The following is a 17,507-nucleotide window of genomic DNA, read 5'->3' as shown; positions in this document are numbered from 1 at the left end:
CATGTTCGATGTTACCCAAAGGACTAAAAAGATGAAGACCAATTTGAGGGAATCCGGAGACAAAGAATGGGCGAAATCGGCGGACTATTATCTATTGGCGTGATGCTAAGGAAATGCATTTCCTTAAAGAGGACGCCAGACCTTCACGTCCTGCTGGATGGTAAACTTAAGTTTGCCATTGTACATATATCTAGCTAAACCTTCTATTTGGTGTGCTATTGTTTTTCATGTTTCGTACGCTATGGTTCATTATATCGTGTGCTATGTTTAGTGTGCTATTGAACATTTTCTTGTTCTTCGAAGATAATAATATATTATGATCTCCAACCTCTGTTCAAAGAATCTAGCCTTAATTTTGCTTACGGTTCTCAGGTACTTTCTCTCTTTAATTATTGATCCTTCGAGGACTAAGCATCATTCTGTTTGGGGGTGCTTTAAACCTGTCACGCCCCGAATTTCGACAGAATTCGGAAAAACATTATTTGTCCCCGACTCTTCGATTTCCGAGGTGTGACGACTCTCCTCCCAAAACCCATAAACAGGTTTTAAAATATGCGGATAATTAAAACCAATAAAAATTTTAACTTAAACAACATTCATCTTCATTACCAAAAACAATTTACAAATGAAAATGCAAATAACCTTATCTCAACTGAAAATCTATATCACCTCCAGGGAAAACAAAACTTATCCCGAGATGCAATGCTAACATAAACCACAAGCAAAGAACCAATCTTCTTCATCACTAAACTGTCAAGACTTATCAACTATGTTCATTTAATGAACACACCCGATAAGCAAACATGCAAATCGGTCAACATTATAAACAATCTGGTGTGAGTAGCCCTAAAATACAAATATATATATATATATATATATATATATATATATATATATATATATATACACAAACCATACGGCAGTTAGTTCCTCCACCGAAGCTTTTAACTTTCAACGACAAATACAACATCCTTAAGAATAATAATTAAGGCGGTAGTTCCTCCACCGAGGCTTTTAACTTCCCACTAACCACACAACAAACTATACACATAATAAATAAGGCATGTAGTTCCTCCATCGAGGTTTTAGGTTCAACTAAACAAATAACCAAACAAGCATATTATATAATGCACCTCATTTCATGCTCAATCACAGAGTGGGTCGTCTCGCCCAAGTAATTAGTTTGACCCACCCTTCGCAAAACCATATATAATCATCTCTACATATACATCATTAACAAACATATTACCATAATTATATTAATTAAGTTTTTTTTTGTGTCCCTAAAATCCGTCGTATCTATGTCTTACCTAGTTTCCCGGCTACCACAATCGCTACCCAACGCCCGAACATGTACATCCACATGCCTCCCTTACATAATGAGCCACTCCGATGCGTAACCACCCCGGCGGGATGCCGCGACACCGGTAAATCCTCACACGCGGGCCAAATCTATGTAAGACCGCCACTATTCGGCATATAAAAATATTATGCGATCATCGTTCTATTTTGCGAATAGAATAATCAAGCCCACTATTCGGTTACGCCCGGGGGGCAGCCGAAGGCCATTCAGATTAATCGAAACGCCCGGAAGGGGCCGCCGAAAACCGCCATTAAGATTAAGCAAACGCGGAAGAGGGCCAATCACATGAGTTGTGGTAGTCGGGGTTCTAGGATTTTCGTTATGTAATTTATTCGGTGTCATACATTAATGACTCATAATCATGTTCCACTATATCACGTCGGGTCAATTACCTTATTGCACTAAGCCACTATATATAGAAACATCTCAATATATCTCATAACCATATTTCATTCTTTCACGTGCCAATATATTATTGCTACTACACCACAGGTGGGCAAATATTCACCAATACTATATTAGCATCTCACATATAAAATAATGGAGTGTATATACATTTCTCCAAGATATTGCATTAATACAACTATCCCAAAGATATTATATCATGTCACAATGCTTCAACGTATCGCATACATCTTTATTATAGCGTTATTAGGAATATAATGTCTCCTAACATCTCAATATCGTCCGTGTCCAAAAATACACAACATCAAGGTCAAATCTTTCTTAGATAATGACCACCAAATTATACCAGCTTCCACAACATTTTATTACTATATGTGTCCATATAATATACACATAAAACGTAGCACAAATAAACAGTCCACAGTCCACAATCAAAGCCCAATATATATATGCTTTACCCACTACTCACGTCAAATCTTAATTAGATAATGACCATCCAAGTTATACAATATCGACCATATTTTATTACTATATATATCCATATAAACAAACATATGAAAAACTGGAAAAGTCAACATTCACAGTCAACGGTCAACAGTCAAAGTCAACGGTCAAAGGTCAACACCTCATGGTCAAGGTCAAACTCAACATGTCATGGTCAAAGTCAAACTGTCATCGTCAAAGTCAAAGGTGAAAGTCAACCGTCCATGGTCAAAGGTCAAAGTCAAACGGTCAAAGTCAAACTTTCCAAGTCAAAGTCAAACTATCAAAGTCAAACTGTCCAAGTCAAAGTCAAACTGTCGTTTTCGTGTTCGACAGGTTCATGGTCATAGCCATAGTTCATGGCTAAGGTCAAAGGTGCATGGCTCGTGGGCATTTAATGACCCGGCCCCGTTCGGACCTAACCAGCAAGCCCAAACCTTAGAACCCGAAAGTCTAAAAGTCCACTTATTTATTCTACGACCCGACCTAATGGATCTATTTTAAGTCCTATGGGTGGCCTCGAACAATATTAGAAACGGGCCCAAAAACTTATCTCGAATCGCCCAAACGGTTAAGTGGTTCGGTCCAAAATAATTGGATTTGGCCCAAAAATAAAAAAAAAGAGAATCGCCCAACATAACTAATGTGGTCCGAAAATTAAACTGAAATTTCGCCCAACTACCCACTGAATTTCGGCCAAGCCACTAATAGAATTTGGGCCCCAAACCAAAACTAAACCGCCCAAAACAAAACTTACGGTTTTGGCCCAAAGCCCAAACCGAAATTGAAATTATCGCGTTTCATCATCCCTCCACCAACAAAAACCCAAATCCGGCCCACCACCACCACCTCCACACCACCACCATCTTGACCCCGCGGTTTTACTCCTTGCAAAAACCCTACCTCTTTAACAAACACACATTCCTCCAATCTTTAAATCCGACATCACCAAACTAGATGCGGATAAAATTCGCCACCATTAAAGCTTGGTTCAAGCTTAAATAAATCAGCCCTAACCATCCCCACTACTACCAAACATCATCCTATCAACCCACAATACCACAAGCACCGTTCAAACACGAAAAATCACAATCAAAACCAAATTCTCAAGATCCCGGTAATGGCGATGCGCCCATTGGCCTCCTCGACGCTCCCTCCTGGCGTCCATAGCCCCTCCAAACCAACAATAAATCCCCAACAACAAGTTCCAACCAAAACCAAACACCAAGTTTAATTTAAAGTGGCGATTTCTTTGGCTGCCATTAACGGTTCTTCAAGCTCCACTCGCCCTCACTCGACATCCCCACACACACCCAAACAAACCATTCAAGCCGACCAAATCTATAAACAAACAAAAGCGACCGTCGACGCCATTAAGCGTCAGCCGGAGTTTCAAACTTCCGGAGAAGCTTTAGCAGTTCAAAACCCAAGTTTTCCAAAGTTTCGACGGTTTAAACTCTTAATGCAAATCGAAATTTTATAAAATTTAATAACCACAAATAGCACGAATTCAATACAACGGGATAATGAACAATATAAAACTAAAACAAGATTATCGCCGATGTATGTAAACTACGAATCCGGTGAAATAGCAAAATAGCTACTCACCTGTATGAACAGCTCGACGAATCCTCCTAGCCCGATTCGTCGGCGCCAAGCTCCAAACAAACCCGGCTTCTCTCGCCTCCATTTTCATTATTTTATTATTTCTCTGAACCCTATTTTCCAGAACAATGTGTTTATATACTTGGGTCCGAAATCCAAGCCCAACACCGACTCGGGCCCAAAAACCAGGCCCACGTATCCCGAGTCCAATCCGACGAATTTTGAAAATAAATAATTTAATTAATTAATAAAATAGAAAAATACGTATTTAAAAATACGGCCGTTACAAAACCTGTAGCAAAAATTAGGCATCTTGTAGCCTATATATAGTTTTTATTTTCATATTAATAATTGTACTTAGTGACAAAGTCTTGTTTCCTTTTCAATGATGAAAATTGTCTAGAAATCTCACATTAGTATCCGAATTAGGATTTGTTTTTAAGAAACTTTAGATAATACGTATGCAATAGTTTATACATCTTTTCATGAATATTCATGTATCGAAAGTATCATTGATTGTACATAGCAGTAAGTTTCTGGAACCAACGGTTAGTTACTTAAACTATAAATCCTATGAGAATCTAACCAAAAGCCTTGATATGAGTGATTTGTGTGTGATGACACAGAGTAGTTTTTTCGATTAGAGGAAATTACGATCTACTTACTTGATCACCACGAACCCTAAAGAGAATTTAGGCCTTCTTTGGATCGACATAGCTAAAAATTCTTACTGTTACAAATTTTACCGCTAGTCACTCCATCTGAACCGTTCATCAAACCTTTCACTTTCACCAAAAATTCCTTACCCATTTATTAAACCAAATAAAAGAACCTACCCTAAGTGATGAGTATGAGAAATAGGATGAAATGTGGAAAGAATAAAGAGAAAGACTTGTCCCAAATATAAGTCAGTTACTTGCTTCAGAAAAGGAAAATAGAATCATGTTCTTAAGCCTTATATATATATATATATATAAAATCCTTAGTATCCAGAGGCTTAAGAACAAGGTTGGAAAAACTCAGTTAGAAGAAGGAAAGGAAATAAGGATTTCTCTAGTGTAAATATATGAAGACCCTATTCTCTCATACTCGTAAATTTTGATTATCCATTTCCATTTTCTTGTACACTATCACCTAAGCCCTACAATACCTAATAAAGACCTCTAGCTCAATTAGGAGTAGGGTGGTGTGATAATAAGTAGTAGACGTGATTGATCGACATCGGCTCCTCGATTTGTCATTGAGATGTAAGGAAACGTGTGCCCACCTTGTCTTAATGGAGTTAACAAAACCTGAGTGGAAATTTTTTGAGTGCATATGTGTTTCAACACATACCTGTGAGAACCCATTTAGGTATGCTCTCCAAGGATCCAGAAACAACCCTGCTAGTATATTTCAATGAAAAGTTCTTTGCATGAATAATCATATGTAGATGTTTTAATTATTGAATACATATTAACTTGAGTTTCAAAGAAATAAATCCTCGTTCCCTGCTAAGGAGATGTATGGATATCGAGATTAATTTAGGAAACAAGTTTAAATCCGAAGTCGTTGTAGTATAAATGAAGTTTGTGAGTATCTTTTCTGGAAAACTCTCACGAGGCTATAGCTCGTCCAATAGGAATTCTAGTGGTTTAAGGCCTTGTTGCATATGGTCAATGCAATCGCACTGCTAAACGAGAATTAGTTTAGGACTACACATTTTTGGCCACTTATCTATTTTAGTGTCTCTTCTTTGCTTGAGGACAAGCAAAAAGTGTTGTTGGGGGGTAGTGTGATAAGCACCCAAAAGTGTATTATGAAAACCCATTGAGACATATAAATTTGGTTCATTATGTGTTTAATAATCATGAAATAAATATGTTTTCACTTTTTTGGGTATTTGCGCGGTAAACATGGAAATATTGGTTAAACTGCAATAAAGCCACGAGAACGGCAGTATATATGAATTCTTCCAAATCCACGTAGAAGCATCAAACTTCCAAAGCTCCTACCTCTCGAACCAGGACTCGAATGTGACAAGAGAGCTGCTCCGACAATCAGGGGGATGAACTCTACGCCATAGGCGGGAAGTTGTAAAACTGCCCAAAATACCGGATCGCCCATCGGATCTGCACATGGACCCACTATGGGGCCACAAGATTGGATGAGTCATCATCAATCATGGAGCATATCAAGACAAAGATAACAAATTATTGGTGCAAAGTTGACACCTTGCATGTAATAAATTAGATTAGGTGTTAATAGTGAGAAAAAGGCAAGGTGTCACTTTGTTTTAATGTGGTAGATAAAAATGAATCAATGTGGTTTGATAATTCACGTGGGAGGAAATGAGATTTCTCTAAAATGGAGAAGAAATTAGACAAGGGTGGGGGACACTCCATTTACTCCCTTGACTTATTTTCCTCACATGGCATTATTTTAGTTCCTTAGTGAAAATGAGAAGTTAGTTTTGGTTTTTATTAAAAAGCTTGTAATAGTTTTAATGGAGGAACACTTGTTCTTCTAGAAAATATAGAAGTGAGTTTGGTTGTGGATATTTCTTCTCTCTCTCTCTCTCTCTTTCTCTTTGGTGTTTTTATTAGTTCATAAGTCTTTGTCCCAAGGATCATGAGCTAACTTCCCTTTTGGGGAGTTAGTCTAACTCATGTGAGGGTAAACCAATTGTTGGTTTGGTAGGTTTAGGAAGAACAACTAACTCTACATCCTACCCCAAAATGGTAGTTGGTGTAGAGTTTAGTTAGAAATCAAGCAATGAGCTTAGAGATAAGTCATTGTTTGGTTTCACTTGCTAGCATGTATGAGCTCTTTAGTGAGCCATGCATGCTAGGGATCAAATCTATTTTTCCGTTAGGGACTTATCTATGAGTCTAGGAAGAATCAAAACCTATTTCAAATCAACACTAATGATAGTTTCACATGAAGAGGATTAACTCTCCAATTTCTCTTTAAAATTTCCATTTCGGTATTAAGTGCATGTTTTCATTGTTAATGTTTTTATTAATGTTTGTATAGGAAGGAAAAATCTAACATTTATATTATATCCTTACTCCTTAATTTCCCTTTATTGTAACATCTAATTTTTAGTTGTTCTAAGCTTTAGGTTAGTTCGAATCCTTATTCAAACTCTACGAAACGAAGATCGTGAGTAAGGAATCTTGATTGCTTTTACATTAATTTAGAGAGTTCAAAACTCTAAGTAGTGTTCTCCAAGCTTATATCAGCCATCTTTCGGTTTAGGTAAATGTTTTTAAAATGATGAAACAGTTACCAGATTCGTCTACAGATGGAGATATTAGCATGATCGAGAGCTTAGCGCAAGATTACTTTAATAATACGTTTTCAGAAAACCATATGCATAAATTCCTTTCTTTTGGAAGTTCAGATTTTGTCGATGACTCCTACGTACAAGAAGTCAACACCATCTTCGAGTCTACACAAATCGTAGAACCTTCGATTGCTCCATATACATAGTTCGAAGACCTGTTGCCTAAGCAAGTATTCATTACTTAAAATGAGGACACCCCAGAAGCTTTTATCGACATACCAACCACCCCGGTACTTAAACCTCTTCCTCCTGAGTTAAAATATATTCAACTTGATCCAGATGGTAGCTATCCGGTAATTATATCTTCTCTGTTATCTAAGGAGGAAGAGACACGTTTAATCAGGGTGATTAAGGAACATCGTTCTGCGATTGGTTGGTCCCTAGCCGATATTAAGGGAATTGACCCTAATGTGTGCACTCACCGTATCCATTTAGAGGATAACGCAAAGACTTCTCGCGAACCTCGGTCGTTTGAACCGGCCATGGTCGGGGGAAGAAGTCTTACGGTTACTTGATGCGGGTATCATATACCTAATCTCTGATAGCGAATGGGTCAGTCCCATTCATGTAGTTCCAAAAAAATCAGAGATTACAATGGTACGTAATGCCAAGAGTGAATATGTTGCCACACATGGTCCTATGAAATAGAGGATCTATATTGATTACATACGTTTAAATGCCATGACACGAATGGATCATTTTCCATTACCCTTTATAGATCAAATGCTAGAACGTCTAGCTGGTCATACTTTTTACTGTTTTTTGGATGGGTACTCTGGCTATTTCCAAATTATTATTGATATTGATGACCAAGAAAAGACTACCTTTACATGTCCTTTTGGAACATACGCCTATAAAGGAATGCCTTTTGGCCTTTGTAATGCTCCTGGTACCTTCGAGCGGTGTATGCTTCATATATTTAGTGACATGGTAGAGCATTTCATGGAAGTATTCATGGATGATTTTTCTATCTATAGAGACTCTTTCACTGATTGCCTGTCTAATATATCTAAGGTTTTGACACGGTGTGAAGAGAAGAGTCTAGTTTTAAATTGGGAAAAATGTCATTTCATGGTAAAAAAGGGCATAGTACTAGGTCACATTGTATCTAGTGATGGCATAGAAGTTGATAAGGCCAAACTAGATAAGATAGCGACTCTACCTATACCACAGACTATCCATGATATTAGAGCCTTTCTAGGCCATGCAGGTTTTTATAGGTGCTTTATCAAAGATTTTTCGAAAATAGCTAGGCCGCTAACTAATCTGCTTTTAAAGGATGCCATCTTTGATTTTAATTTTAACTTTAAACAGGCTTTTGAAACTTTAAAAGCCGCCTTAACTTCTGCACCCATTATACAGCCTCCCGATTGGTCTAAACCTTTCGAACTCATGTGTGATGCTAGTGATTATGCAGTTGGTGCTGTCTTGGGACAGAAACTAGATAATAAATCTACTGTTATTTATTATGCTAGTAAAACTCTAAACGATGCTCAAAGGAATTATATAACTACTGAAAAAGAATTCTTAGCTATCGTTTATGCTTTAGATAAGTTTCATCCTTATTTGGTTGGTTCTAAGACCCTAGTTTATACCGACCATGCAGCCTTTAGGTACCTTCTCGCAAAGAAGGATGCTAAGCAGAGATTGATCCGATGGATTCTCCTCCTGCAAGAGTTCACATTAGAAATAAAGGACAAAAGAGGGGTCGAAAACGTAGTTGCCGACCACTTATCTAGACTGACAAACGACGATGATAGTGATTCGGAGTCCATACCCGACTCTTTTCCTGATGAGTATTTGTATGCTATTTTTTCTACACCATGGTATGCTGAGATCGTGAATTATTTAGCTGCTGATGCTATTCCTTATGATTGGTCAAGAAATGAACGTAAGAAGTTCTTGGCCAGAGTTAAGCTATACTACTGGGATGAGCCCTACCTTTTTAAGTATTGTACGGATCAGATTATTTATCGTTGTATTCCCCAGTGGGAATATAATGAGGTTCTCTCATTTTGCCATGAAAAAGAGTGTGGTGGCCATTTCAGTGGTATGAAAATAGCTGCTAAAATTTTACAATGTGGGTTTTATTGGCCTACTCTCTTTAAAGATGCCCAAGTGCATTGCAAGGCGGACATTCGTTGCCAACAACCTGGGCGAATCATGAAGCGTAATATGATGCCATTGAATCCAATCATGGTGGTAGAAATTTTTGACGTATGGGGCATTGATTTCATGGGTCCCTTTCCAGTTTCCCACGGCTTCATCTATATTCTAGTTGTCGTGGACTACGTGTCTAAATGGATAGAGGCCATGGCTTGCCTTAGTAATGACCATAAGACAGTTGTGTTTTTTTGTTAAAGAGTATATTTTTTGTTGATTTGGCATTCCCAAGGCCATCATTAGTGATGGTGGAACACATTTTTGAAACAGAGTTGTTGCATCTCTTGTGAAGAAATATGGAGTTACACATAAGGTAGCAACTCCGTATCATCCACAAACTAGCGGATAAGTAGAAGTTTCTAATAGGGAAATCAAAAAAATCTTAGAAACAACTGTAAATCCTGATAGGAAAGACTGGTCAAAGCGTCTATCTGATGCCTTATGGGCATATAGGACTGCTTTCAAAACTCCTATAGGTATGTCTCCCTTTAGACTTGTATTTGGGAAACCTTGTCATTTGCGATTGAATTGGAGCACCGCGCTATGTGGGCTATAAAAAGCCTTAACTTCAATTTTGATGAGGCGGGTGTCAAGTGTAAGTTGCAATTGAATGAGCTTGAAGAAATCCGTAGCGATTCTTATGACCTCATAAAGGATTATAAAGCTACCATGAAACGTGTTCATGATAAGCAAATTTTGCGCAAAGAGTTTGTGGTAGGTCAAAAGGTCTTACTTTACAATTCCCATCTACATATTTTTCCAGGGAAATTAAAAACCCATTGGACTGGTCCTTTTCTGGTTACTGAAGTCACCCCTTATGGGGCAATCACCTTGGTAAATCCCAAGGACAACATTACCTTTCAAGTAAATAGCCAACGGTTGAAACATTTTCACGAGCTATTGTCCCTTGATGTAGAGGAAGTCCTTTTACAGGATCCTATCTATGAGGACTGACATTTTTCATTGGTGTACTTCCTTTCATTTCCATATATTGGTAAGTGCACTATTAAGGTAACCGGGCCCTCCCTATGGAGTGTGTGGCTGTAAGTACCGGATCTTAAGTCCACGTTTAACATAATTCACGCGTTTTCCATCATTTGCATGTTTTCGATTTTTTGAGTCATGTCCCTCTATGGTGTGAATTATGCATTTAATGCTTTCTTCTTTTCTTATATTAAATTTTATTCATAAAAAATAAAAAAAAATTTGTTAAAATCACAAACATAGTAAGTTAAGAAGTCTCGGGACCCACTTTTTAAAACAAATTTTCTCAACTCTGTGTCTAAAATTTGTTTGGGGGTGGGGTGTTCATTCCATCCTGGATTATTCAACTCTCCAGTTGTGTTGGTTAGACCGTTTAATTGTATTACGATTCGGGTTGACATTATCTATGAAATTAGATTTCATTCGTTCGCATAACTTACGTTATGCACGTACTTCGAGGTGTTTTCCATCTTCTTATATGTTACCAATGGTCGGATTAGAGCGTTTTATGGATCATTGGATTGGAAATTCTCTCCTGATCATTTCCATACGTCATTCGCAAAAATCGGCCTGGTAACGAAGCGGCAATTTAAGTTTGAAGTTGCGCGAAATATCAAAAAATCAAAATCTGAAAATCAAGTGGGCTTGGCCCAACTTCGAGCGCACTTGCTCTTTCTTTCACACCAACTGTCGCGATTCCATTCTCCAAACCGCCATTACCAAACATCAAAGCTTTAAAAACCTAACCTAAAAAAAAAAACCTAAATACACCCACGCCCAAAGTTGAAACCCACCCCAAATCTCCTCCTAACTACAACAACCACCACCTCCACCAACTTAAACAACCAAACATCACCCAAAATTCAAAAATTTTGACTGCCACCACCACCACCGCGCCTCCTGCCATTATTTTTAGTTAGGGTGTTTTCAAAACAAGTCCCCTACCTTATTCAAACCCACACATCTTATAAAAACTCCAATGGCTCAAAGACGTCGGATATTGCCGGAGCACGCTTTTACTGCCGACCACTTCACACCGTTTTACGGTGACGAGATGGTTAGGAGAGACTGGAGTGGTTTGTGGTACTCGACAGACGATTTTAACCACAAAGATTTGGTCCGAGAGTTTTATAAGACGAGGGAGTTGAATAGGGATCGAATTTTTGTTAAGGTGGCTGGGAGGAGGAGAGAGGTTACTACTGGGTTGTTGGCTGAGATTTTAGGCATTCCACCTAGACACCATCTCGATGCCACATTACAGATTTCGGTTTTACTGCTGTAGAACCTTTGATGAACGCGACTGTTGCGGAAGGGAACTACAATGCGAGCTCGCATTGTGTTCGCCACTCGTCTCTCCGAACCAACCAGCTGGCTGTAGCTCAGTGGATTGGTAGGAATGTCATAGGGAAGGAGAAAGTCAGTGATATCGGTTTGAACTGCCTTCACGTTCTATGGATACTCCAGGAGCAAAAGTATGAGTTCTGTATTTTGGAGTTTTTACGTAACATGATTATGGGAGTTGGAAAGATTATTGCACCTCTCCCTATTTTGATAACGAAGATCATGATAACCTTGAGAGCGACTCCGAGGTCTGATAGGATTTGCCTGAAGGAGCACCGAAATCATCATATTTATATGGAGTGTATCCAAAGAGTTTGGAGGTTGCCTGAAGAGAGGGTAGTCGAGGAGAGTGACTCGGAGAATGAGGATGACACGACTTGTTTTGATGTCGATGCCTTGACGAGGTGTAGGTCGGATGCAGAACGCATGGCTGTGATTCACCATGGCATGCGTTCTCTCAATACTATTTGTGAAGACCTCCAAACTCGGCAAGCTACCATGCATCATAACTTCGAGACTCGTGCCCGGTGCGAGGATGAGTAGTGGGAACAGACGAGGGCCGAGATGGACGCCAGCCAGCCCGGTTCGAGCGCGACATGCTTGTGACGCTTCCCACCCTGGGGGTTCTTTTCGAGGAGGAAGCGATGAGGAGGCACGGCGTCGTCGCCCGAAGACGGATGGCTCGGCCCATCGAAGTCCAAGGGCCATCTGCTTCTCGGCGCATTCCACTACTAGCGGCGAAAGTGGTTTAGGGATCTAATGAGTTGATTTGTTTTATTGTATTTGTTTTATTTAAATACGGATGTAAAAGATTAGTTCGAGAATTAAATTTGAATTTGGTTGTCATATGTTATTTGGAATTCAATTTTAATATAAGTTGGTTAATTTTGAATTATGCGTTGTTCTTATCATTAATCCCACCTTCCCGAATTGTTTGGGGGTGGTATTATTTAGCCTAACATAATTCGTTATATGATCATCTATTTTCAGAAGTTGTTTTGGAGTGAGGGTTGAGAATATTGCTGATATGGGCATCACTATAAATAGATATTGTGTTAGGATGAAATCTCGATAAATTAGGCAGTATCTAACCTAAATTCAACCTAAAAGATATTAGGTTTGTTTTGGAATAGAGAATATGGGTTGTTTCCGTTTTCGGTTTTGGAAATTTTATTATTTATGGCAATTGCCTTACAACTTTTTGGTAACTTTCCGATTCGTTTTAGCAACTTAAATCCTATAAAAACTATATTCATTCTACACTCACAACCCCAACTAAATCTCACATTCATCTCTCACGTTTCATTCCCATTTTACCATATTTTTCCTTCGCACTTCGGCCTCACAGCTCCCAGAGCGCACCTGCGCCCCAGTGGAGCGCCACCTGCGCCTTCAGCACTGTTAGAGGAATTCTACCCTGAGCGCAACCTGCGCCCTCTCCATCACAAACCTGAGCGCCACCTGCGCCCAAAACACTGGAATTCCAATTTTCATCCTGAGCGCACCCTGCGCCCATCCCAGGCTAAAGGTGAGCGCACCTTGTTCCCAAGTGCCTGGTTATCGAAACTCAACAAAGCGCACCCGCGCCCATCCCAGGCATACCTTGAGCGCACCTGCGCCTTGACCCCTGTGGGCACCAAAAATTTCAAGTTTTTCAAGGGTTGTTTCGGGATAGTCGCAGCTGTTCTAGAGAGTAGTTTTGTGATGACTTCTCCTATAGTAATACTGGAGCAGTCTTTCGAACACTTGTTGGAGAGCGAGTCTTATGGACATTGGTTCTGCGAGAGGATCATGCAGTTCGGATGGAGGCATCTTCTGGTAAGTGAAGACGACTCTTATTCACCTAAGCTTACTGAATTTTTCTACAATAATGTTAAGTTCTATTGTAACCAGGATGGAGAACAAGAATTCTCCGTCACGGTTGATGACACACCCCTAGAATTCAATAAGTATGTGGTAGCATTAGTTTTGGGAATACCAATACCTGATCCTATTCACACGTGGGGATATATGATCGATAATTCATACCTCTATGACTATACATATTTCCATGAGTATTATGGGGGAGGGGTATTTCGTATAATGGACCAAGGGCATTACAACATAGCCCTTGGTAGCTTGTCCCTAAATGTAGGCACCACCATGTTATTCATCCTCATGAATATTCTAGGGGGGAGTGACAGCGTTTACTACGCAAATAGTAATCTTTGGTGACGCGTTTTCCTTGCTTTTAGGCGAGGGGCGTCACCGATATGACATTTCGAAAGTATTAGTGGCTAGTCTTAAGAGAGCCTAAAGCATGCGACATAAGTATCTTCTTATGCCCGTTTTGGTTTGCCGCATCATGCTCAGTTGTCTACCTGAATTATGTACCCAGTTCACAGATTGGAAAAGGGTTGAAGTCATGAGACCCACCAATTGGGTGGTTCGCTCATTTCGAGTAATGACTTGGCCAGGATGGCAGGTGCAACCTCATTTGGTTGCTCCTTATACCCCATCAGACATAGTAACACTAGACAGGTTAGCACAAGTTGACGACACACGGCGGCAGACTTGACAAGTTATCATGGCATGGCAGGATGTGAAGGAACCTCATCTCTTTGAAGAGAGAAATAAGGAGGAAAAGGTTTAAACGGGAGTGCAGGTAAGTTTTTATTTCAGTTAGTGTCTGCTTATGTCCTAAACAAATTTGTTTCTCATTAACACCATTACGGGTGGAACTCTTATAGAGTTGCGTTAGTTTTCTTTTCTATATTAGTATGTTATAGCCTTGTTTTGCAGATGTTCCGAAATTTCACGTGTTTCAATGGTATTTTCCTACCCTCTTTATTTAAAATACTTTGAGGACAAAACATGCTTCTTGTTTGGGGGCATAAAACACGTGTAATTAAGGCATCTGTTAGGATATAGATATGTATAATATGTACTTGTTTTCTAGCTAAAAAATTCAAAAATTTTAAAAATATAAATAAAAAGTATGCTATGCACTTAGGAATATTGGTATTGTTTTCTTTCTCTATGCTCTCAATAATCTAGAAGTCTCACGTAGCTTTTGCATTAGAATAGTTTTTAGAAACTTAGGCTAATATGTAGGTAATAATCTTTGCATTTATCTATAAATATGTTACATGAGTATCTATGATTGTTGGCAGTAGTTTCTGAAATCTAGGCTAGAGTACTTATTCTACAAATCCTATGAGAATATAGCTTAAAGGTTTATATGAGTGAACATTTGAGAAATGACACAAGGGAGAAGTAAAATCCGGATAGAGAAATCACACGTCCACTTGCTTGATCACTATACCATATCCTAAGCGAGAATATAGGCCTTCTTTGGATCGATATAGCCAGAAATTCAAATCTATAAATTATTTTCCGCTAGTCGCCCCCTCTAAGCCTTTCTTTAGCCTTTCATAAACCACAAATCCTTTACCCTGTTACAAAACAAAAAAAAAAAAAAAAAAAAAAAAAAATCAACCTACCCAATTCTTTGAATAAGTTTGAGAATAGAGATGAAGAATAGGGAAGAGAAGAACCTTTGAAATCAATAATTCGTTAGTCGCTTCAGAAGAGAAAAGTAAGTTTCCATCCAAATAAAAATAAATAAATAAAAATATATAAAAGGAAATAAAAAGTTAGAACTTGAAAAATAGAATCAAGGAGTCAAAAGCCAAAGAAAAAAAAAAAAAAAAAATATGGCTAAGGATGGAAACAAAGTGTAGAAGCAAAAGTAAAGAAAGGTTTTCTCTAGTTAAATAATATGAAGACTCTATTATCTCAGACTTGTTATCTTTGAATATCCATTTCCTTCCGTTTTAAACCATCTCCTAATCCCCGCAACACCTAATAAAGACCTCTAGCTCAATTAGGAATATATTAGTGTGATAGTAAGTGGCAGATGTGGTTGATCGACTCTGGCTTCCTTGTGTGTCATTGAGTTTGTAAGGTAAAGTGTGCCCACTGCACACTGGAGTAGTGAAACTTGAGCGGAAAAATCAGAATGGTTTTTGTCTTGACATTTATGTGAGGACCTACTTAAGGACGCTATTCCGAGTTTTCATAAACGGACCTGCTAGTTCATCTCATAGTATTACTCATTGTAAATATGTTTATTTGTTGATGATAGATTATTATGCATATATTAACTTAGGTTTCGACTTGATTATTCTGTGTTCATTGCTAGTGAGATGTAAAGATAATTGAGACATAGATAAGGAAACAATAGTTTTATTTCTGAGTCGTTGTAGTATAGATGAAGTTTGTGAGTATCTTCACTGGAAAACTCTCACGAGGCTATAACTCGTCCACTAGGGAATTCCTAGTGGTTTAAGGTTTTGTTGCATATGGTCAATACAATCGCACTCGGCGAAACGAGATTAGTTAGAACTCCATTTTTGGTCACTTATGCTAATTTCTCATATTTGCTTGAGGACAAGCAAAATGATGTTTGGGGGTGGTTTGATAAGAGCCCAAAATTGTAGTTTTAACCCTGTAACAGTCATACTTTTAGACCAATTATGTGAGTAATAATTAAGAGTTAATACTGATTACTTGTTTTTATGCGTTTCAGGCTTCAAAGTCAATTATGTGCAGAAATGTGCCACTTTGGCGATATAAAGGAGCAAAGGGTTGGTTGCTAAGAAGTTCTATGATAAAGGCCAAGATTCAAGGAGACAAGGCCTTTATGAAGCCCGGTCAAAAGTCAAAGACCACGCGGGCAGAAACAGTGCACAAGTCAGCAGAACTTCCAAAGACCATATCTTTGGACTCAGGCCTCAGATTTGGCCTTATCTTATGTCAAAACGACCGGCTCGGAAAGAGCTTTCCAATGGTCTAAGCCTTGACCCAATCAGAGGAGCAGAAGTGGACGAAAGGTCTACTAAAGTCAAAGACAGCTGAAACGGGCTTTGTGGACTGAAGAAATTGGGCTTTGGGCTCGATTTTCCAGCCCAAAATATGGCTCCTCAGCCCATGCACAAAATTGTAGATCTGGTCTCCTCCTTACATAAAAGAAGACTTAGCTCTTAAGAAAATGATAGTTAGAGAATATAGGATAAAAAGTAGCCACTAAAATAGCTTGTAGATCTAGTTTTTGAATTCAATTAGTTAAATTAATTAGTTTCATACATTGTTTTAGATTAATTCTTGGAATCATAGTTTTTCATTGATTAGATAAATAAAATAATTATTTCTTATTCATTTCGATTTTGTCATTTAAAATTGTTAGATCTAATTTCAGTTGTTGTTATTCAATTCTTAGTTATTAATTTAGAATTCAATTATTGTTTAGTTGCATTTAATAAAGTTATAATCTTTATATTACGTCTAGTTTTAATTAACATCGTAGTATAATTCCCACCATTGCTCTTATTAGACTTTGAATAGATTAGTCAATCTAGAAAACTTGAATGCTAAGGAACTAAGAGCTAGTGGAACAAACTTTTTACTCCACTCTATTTTGATAGAATTGAGAGTATAAAAATCTTTGATAGCAACGCGTAATTAAGTTTAGTTTCACTTGCGTTTTGAGTTTCATCATTCATTTCATAGGTAAATTATTCAATTTTACATTTATCACGTTCCTTGGGGTGGAGGAGTAGTTGTTTGTTATGGACAGTTGAAGGCTGGGATGAGGTTGCCTCTATCCCGTCTTACTGTGGAGGTGCTGAATTATTTGGGAAAAGCCCTTTGTCAGTTCGTAGGGAATAGTTGGAGGATTTTCCATGTATTGGATCTGTTGAATGATAGGGGTTATAACATCTGTTTAACAGATGTGTTGGAGCACTTTGTTGTGAGGAGGTCGGGTGCTCTGAATTTCAGTTTTCAGGTCGGTAA

General features: G+C 38.4%; 1 pseudogene; it reads left to right on the top strand.

Moving 5' to 3' along the window:
• The window catches only part of LOC147482434 (uncharacterized), a 41,966-nt pseudogene extending 24,459 nt beyond the window's left edge, over positions 1-17,507 (top strand).

The sequence above is a fragment of the Coptis chinensis genome, chromosome 8 (assembly GCF_015680905.1).
Source record: "Coptis chinensis isolate HL-2020 chromosome 8, ASM1568090v1, whole genome shotgun sequence".
Taxonomy (NCBI): Eukaryota; Viridiplantae; Streptophyta; class Magnoliopsida; order Ranunculales; family Ranunculaceae; genus Coptis; species Coptis chinensis.
The sequence above is the reverse complement of the archived record's forward strand: the minus strand, read 5'-3'. Positions and strand labels throughout refer to the sequence as shown.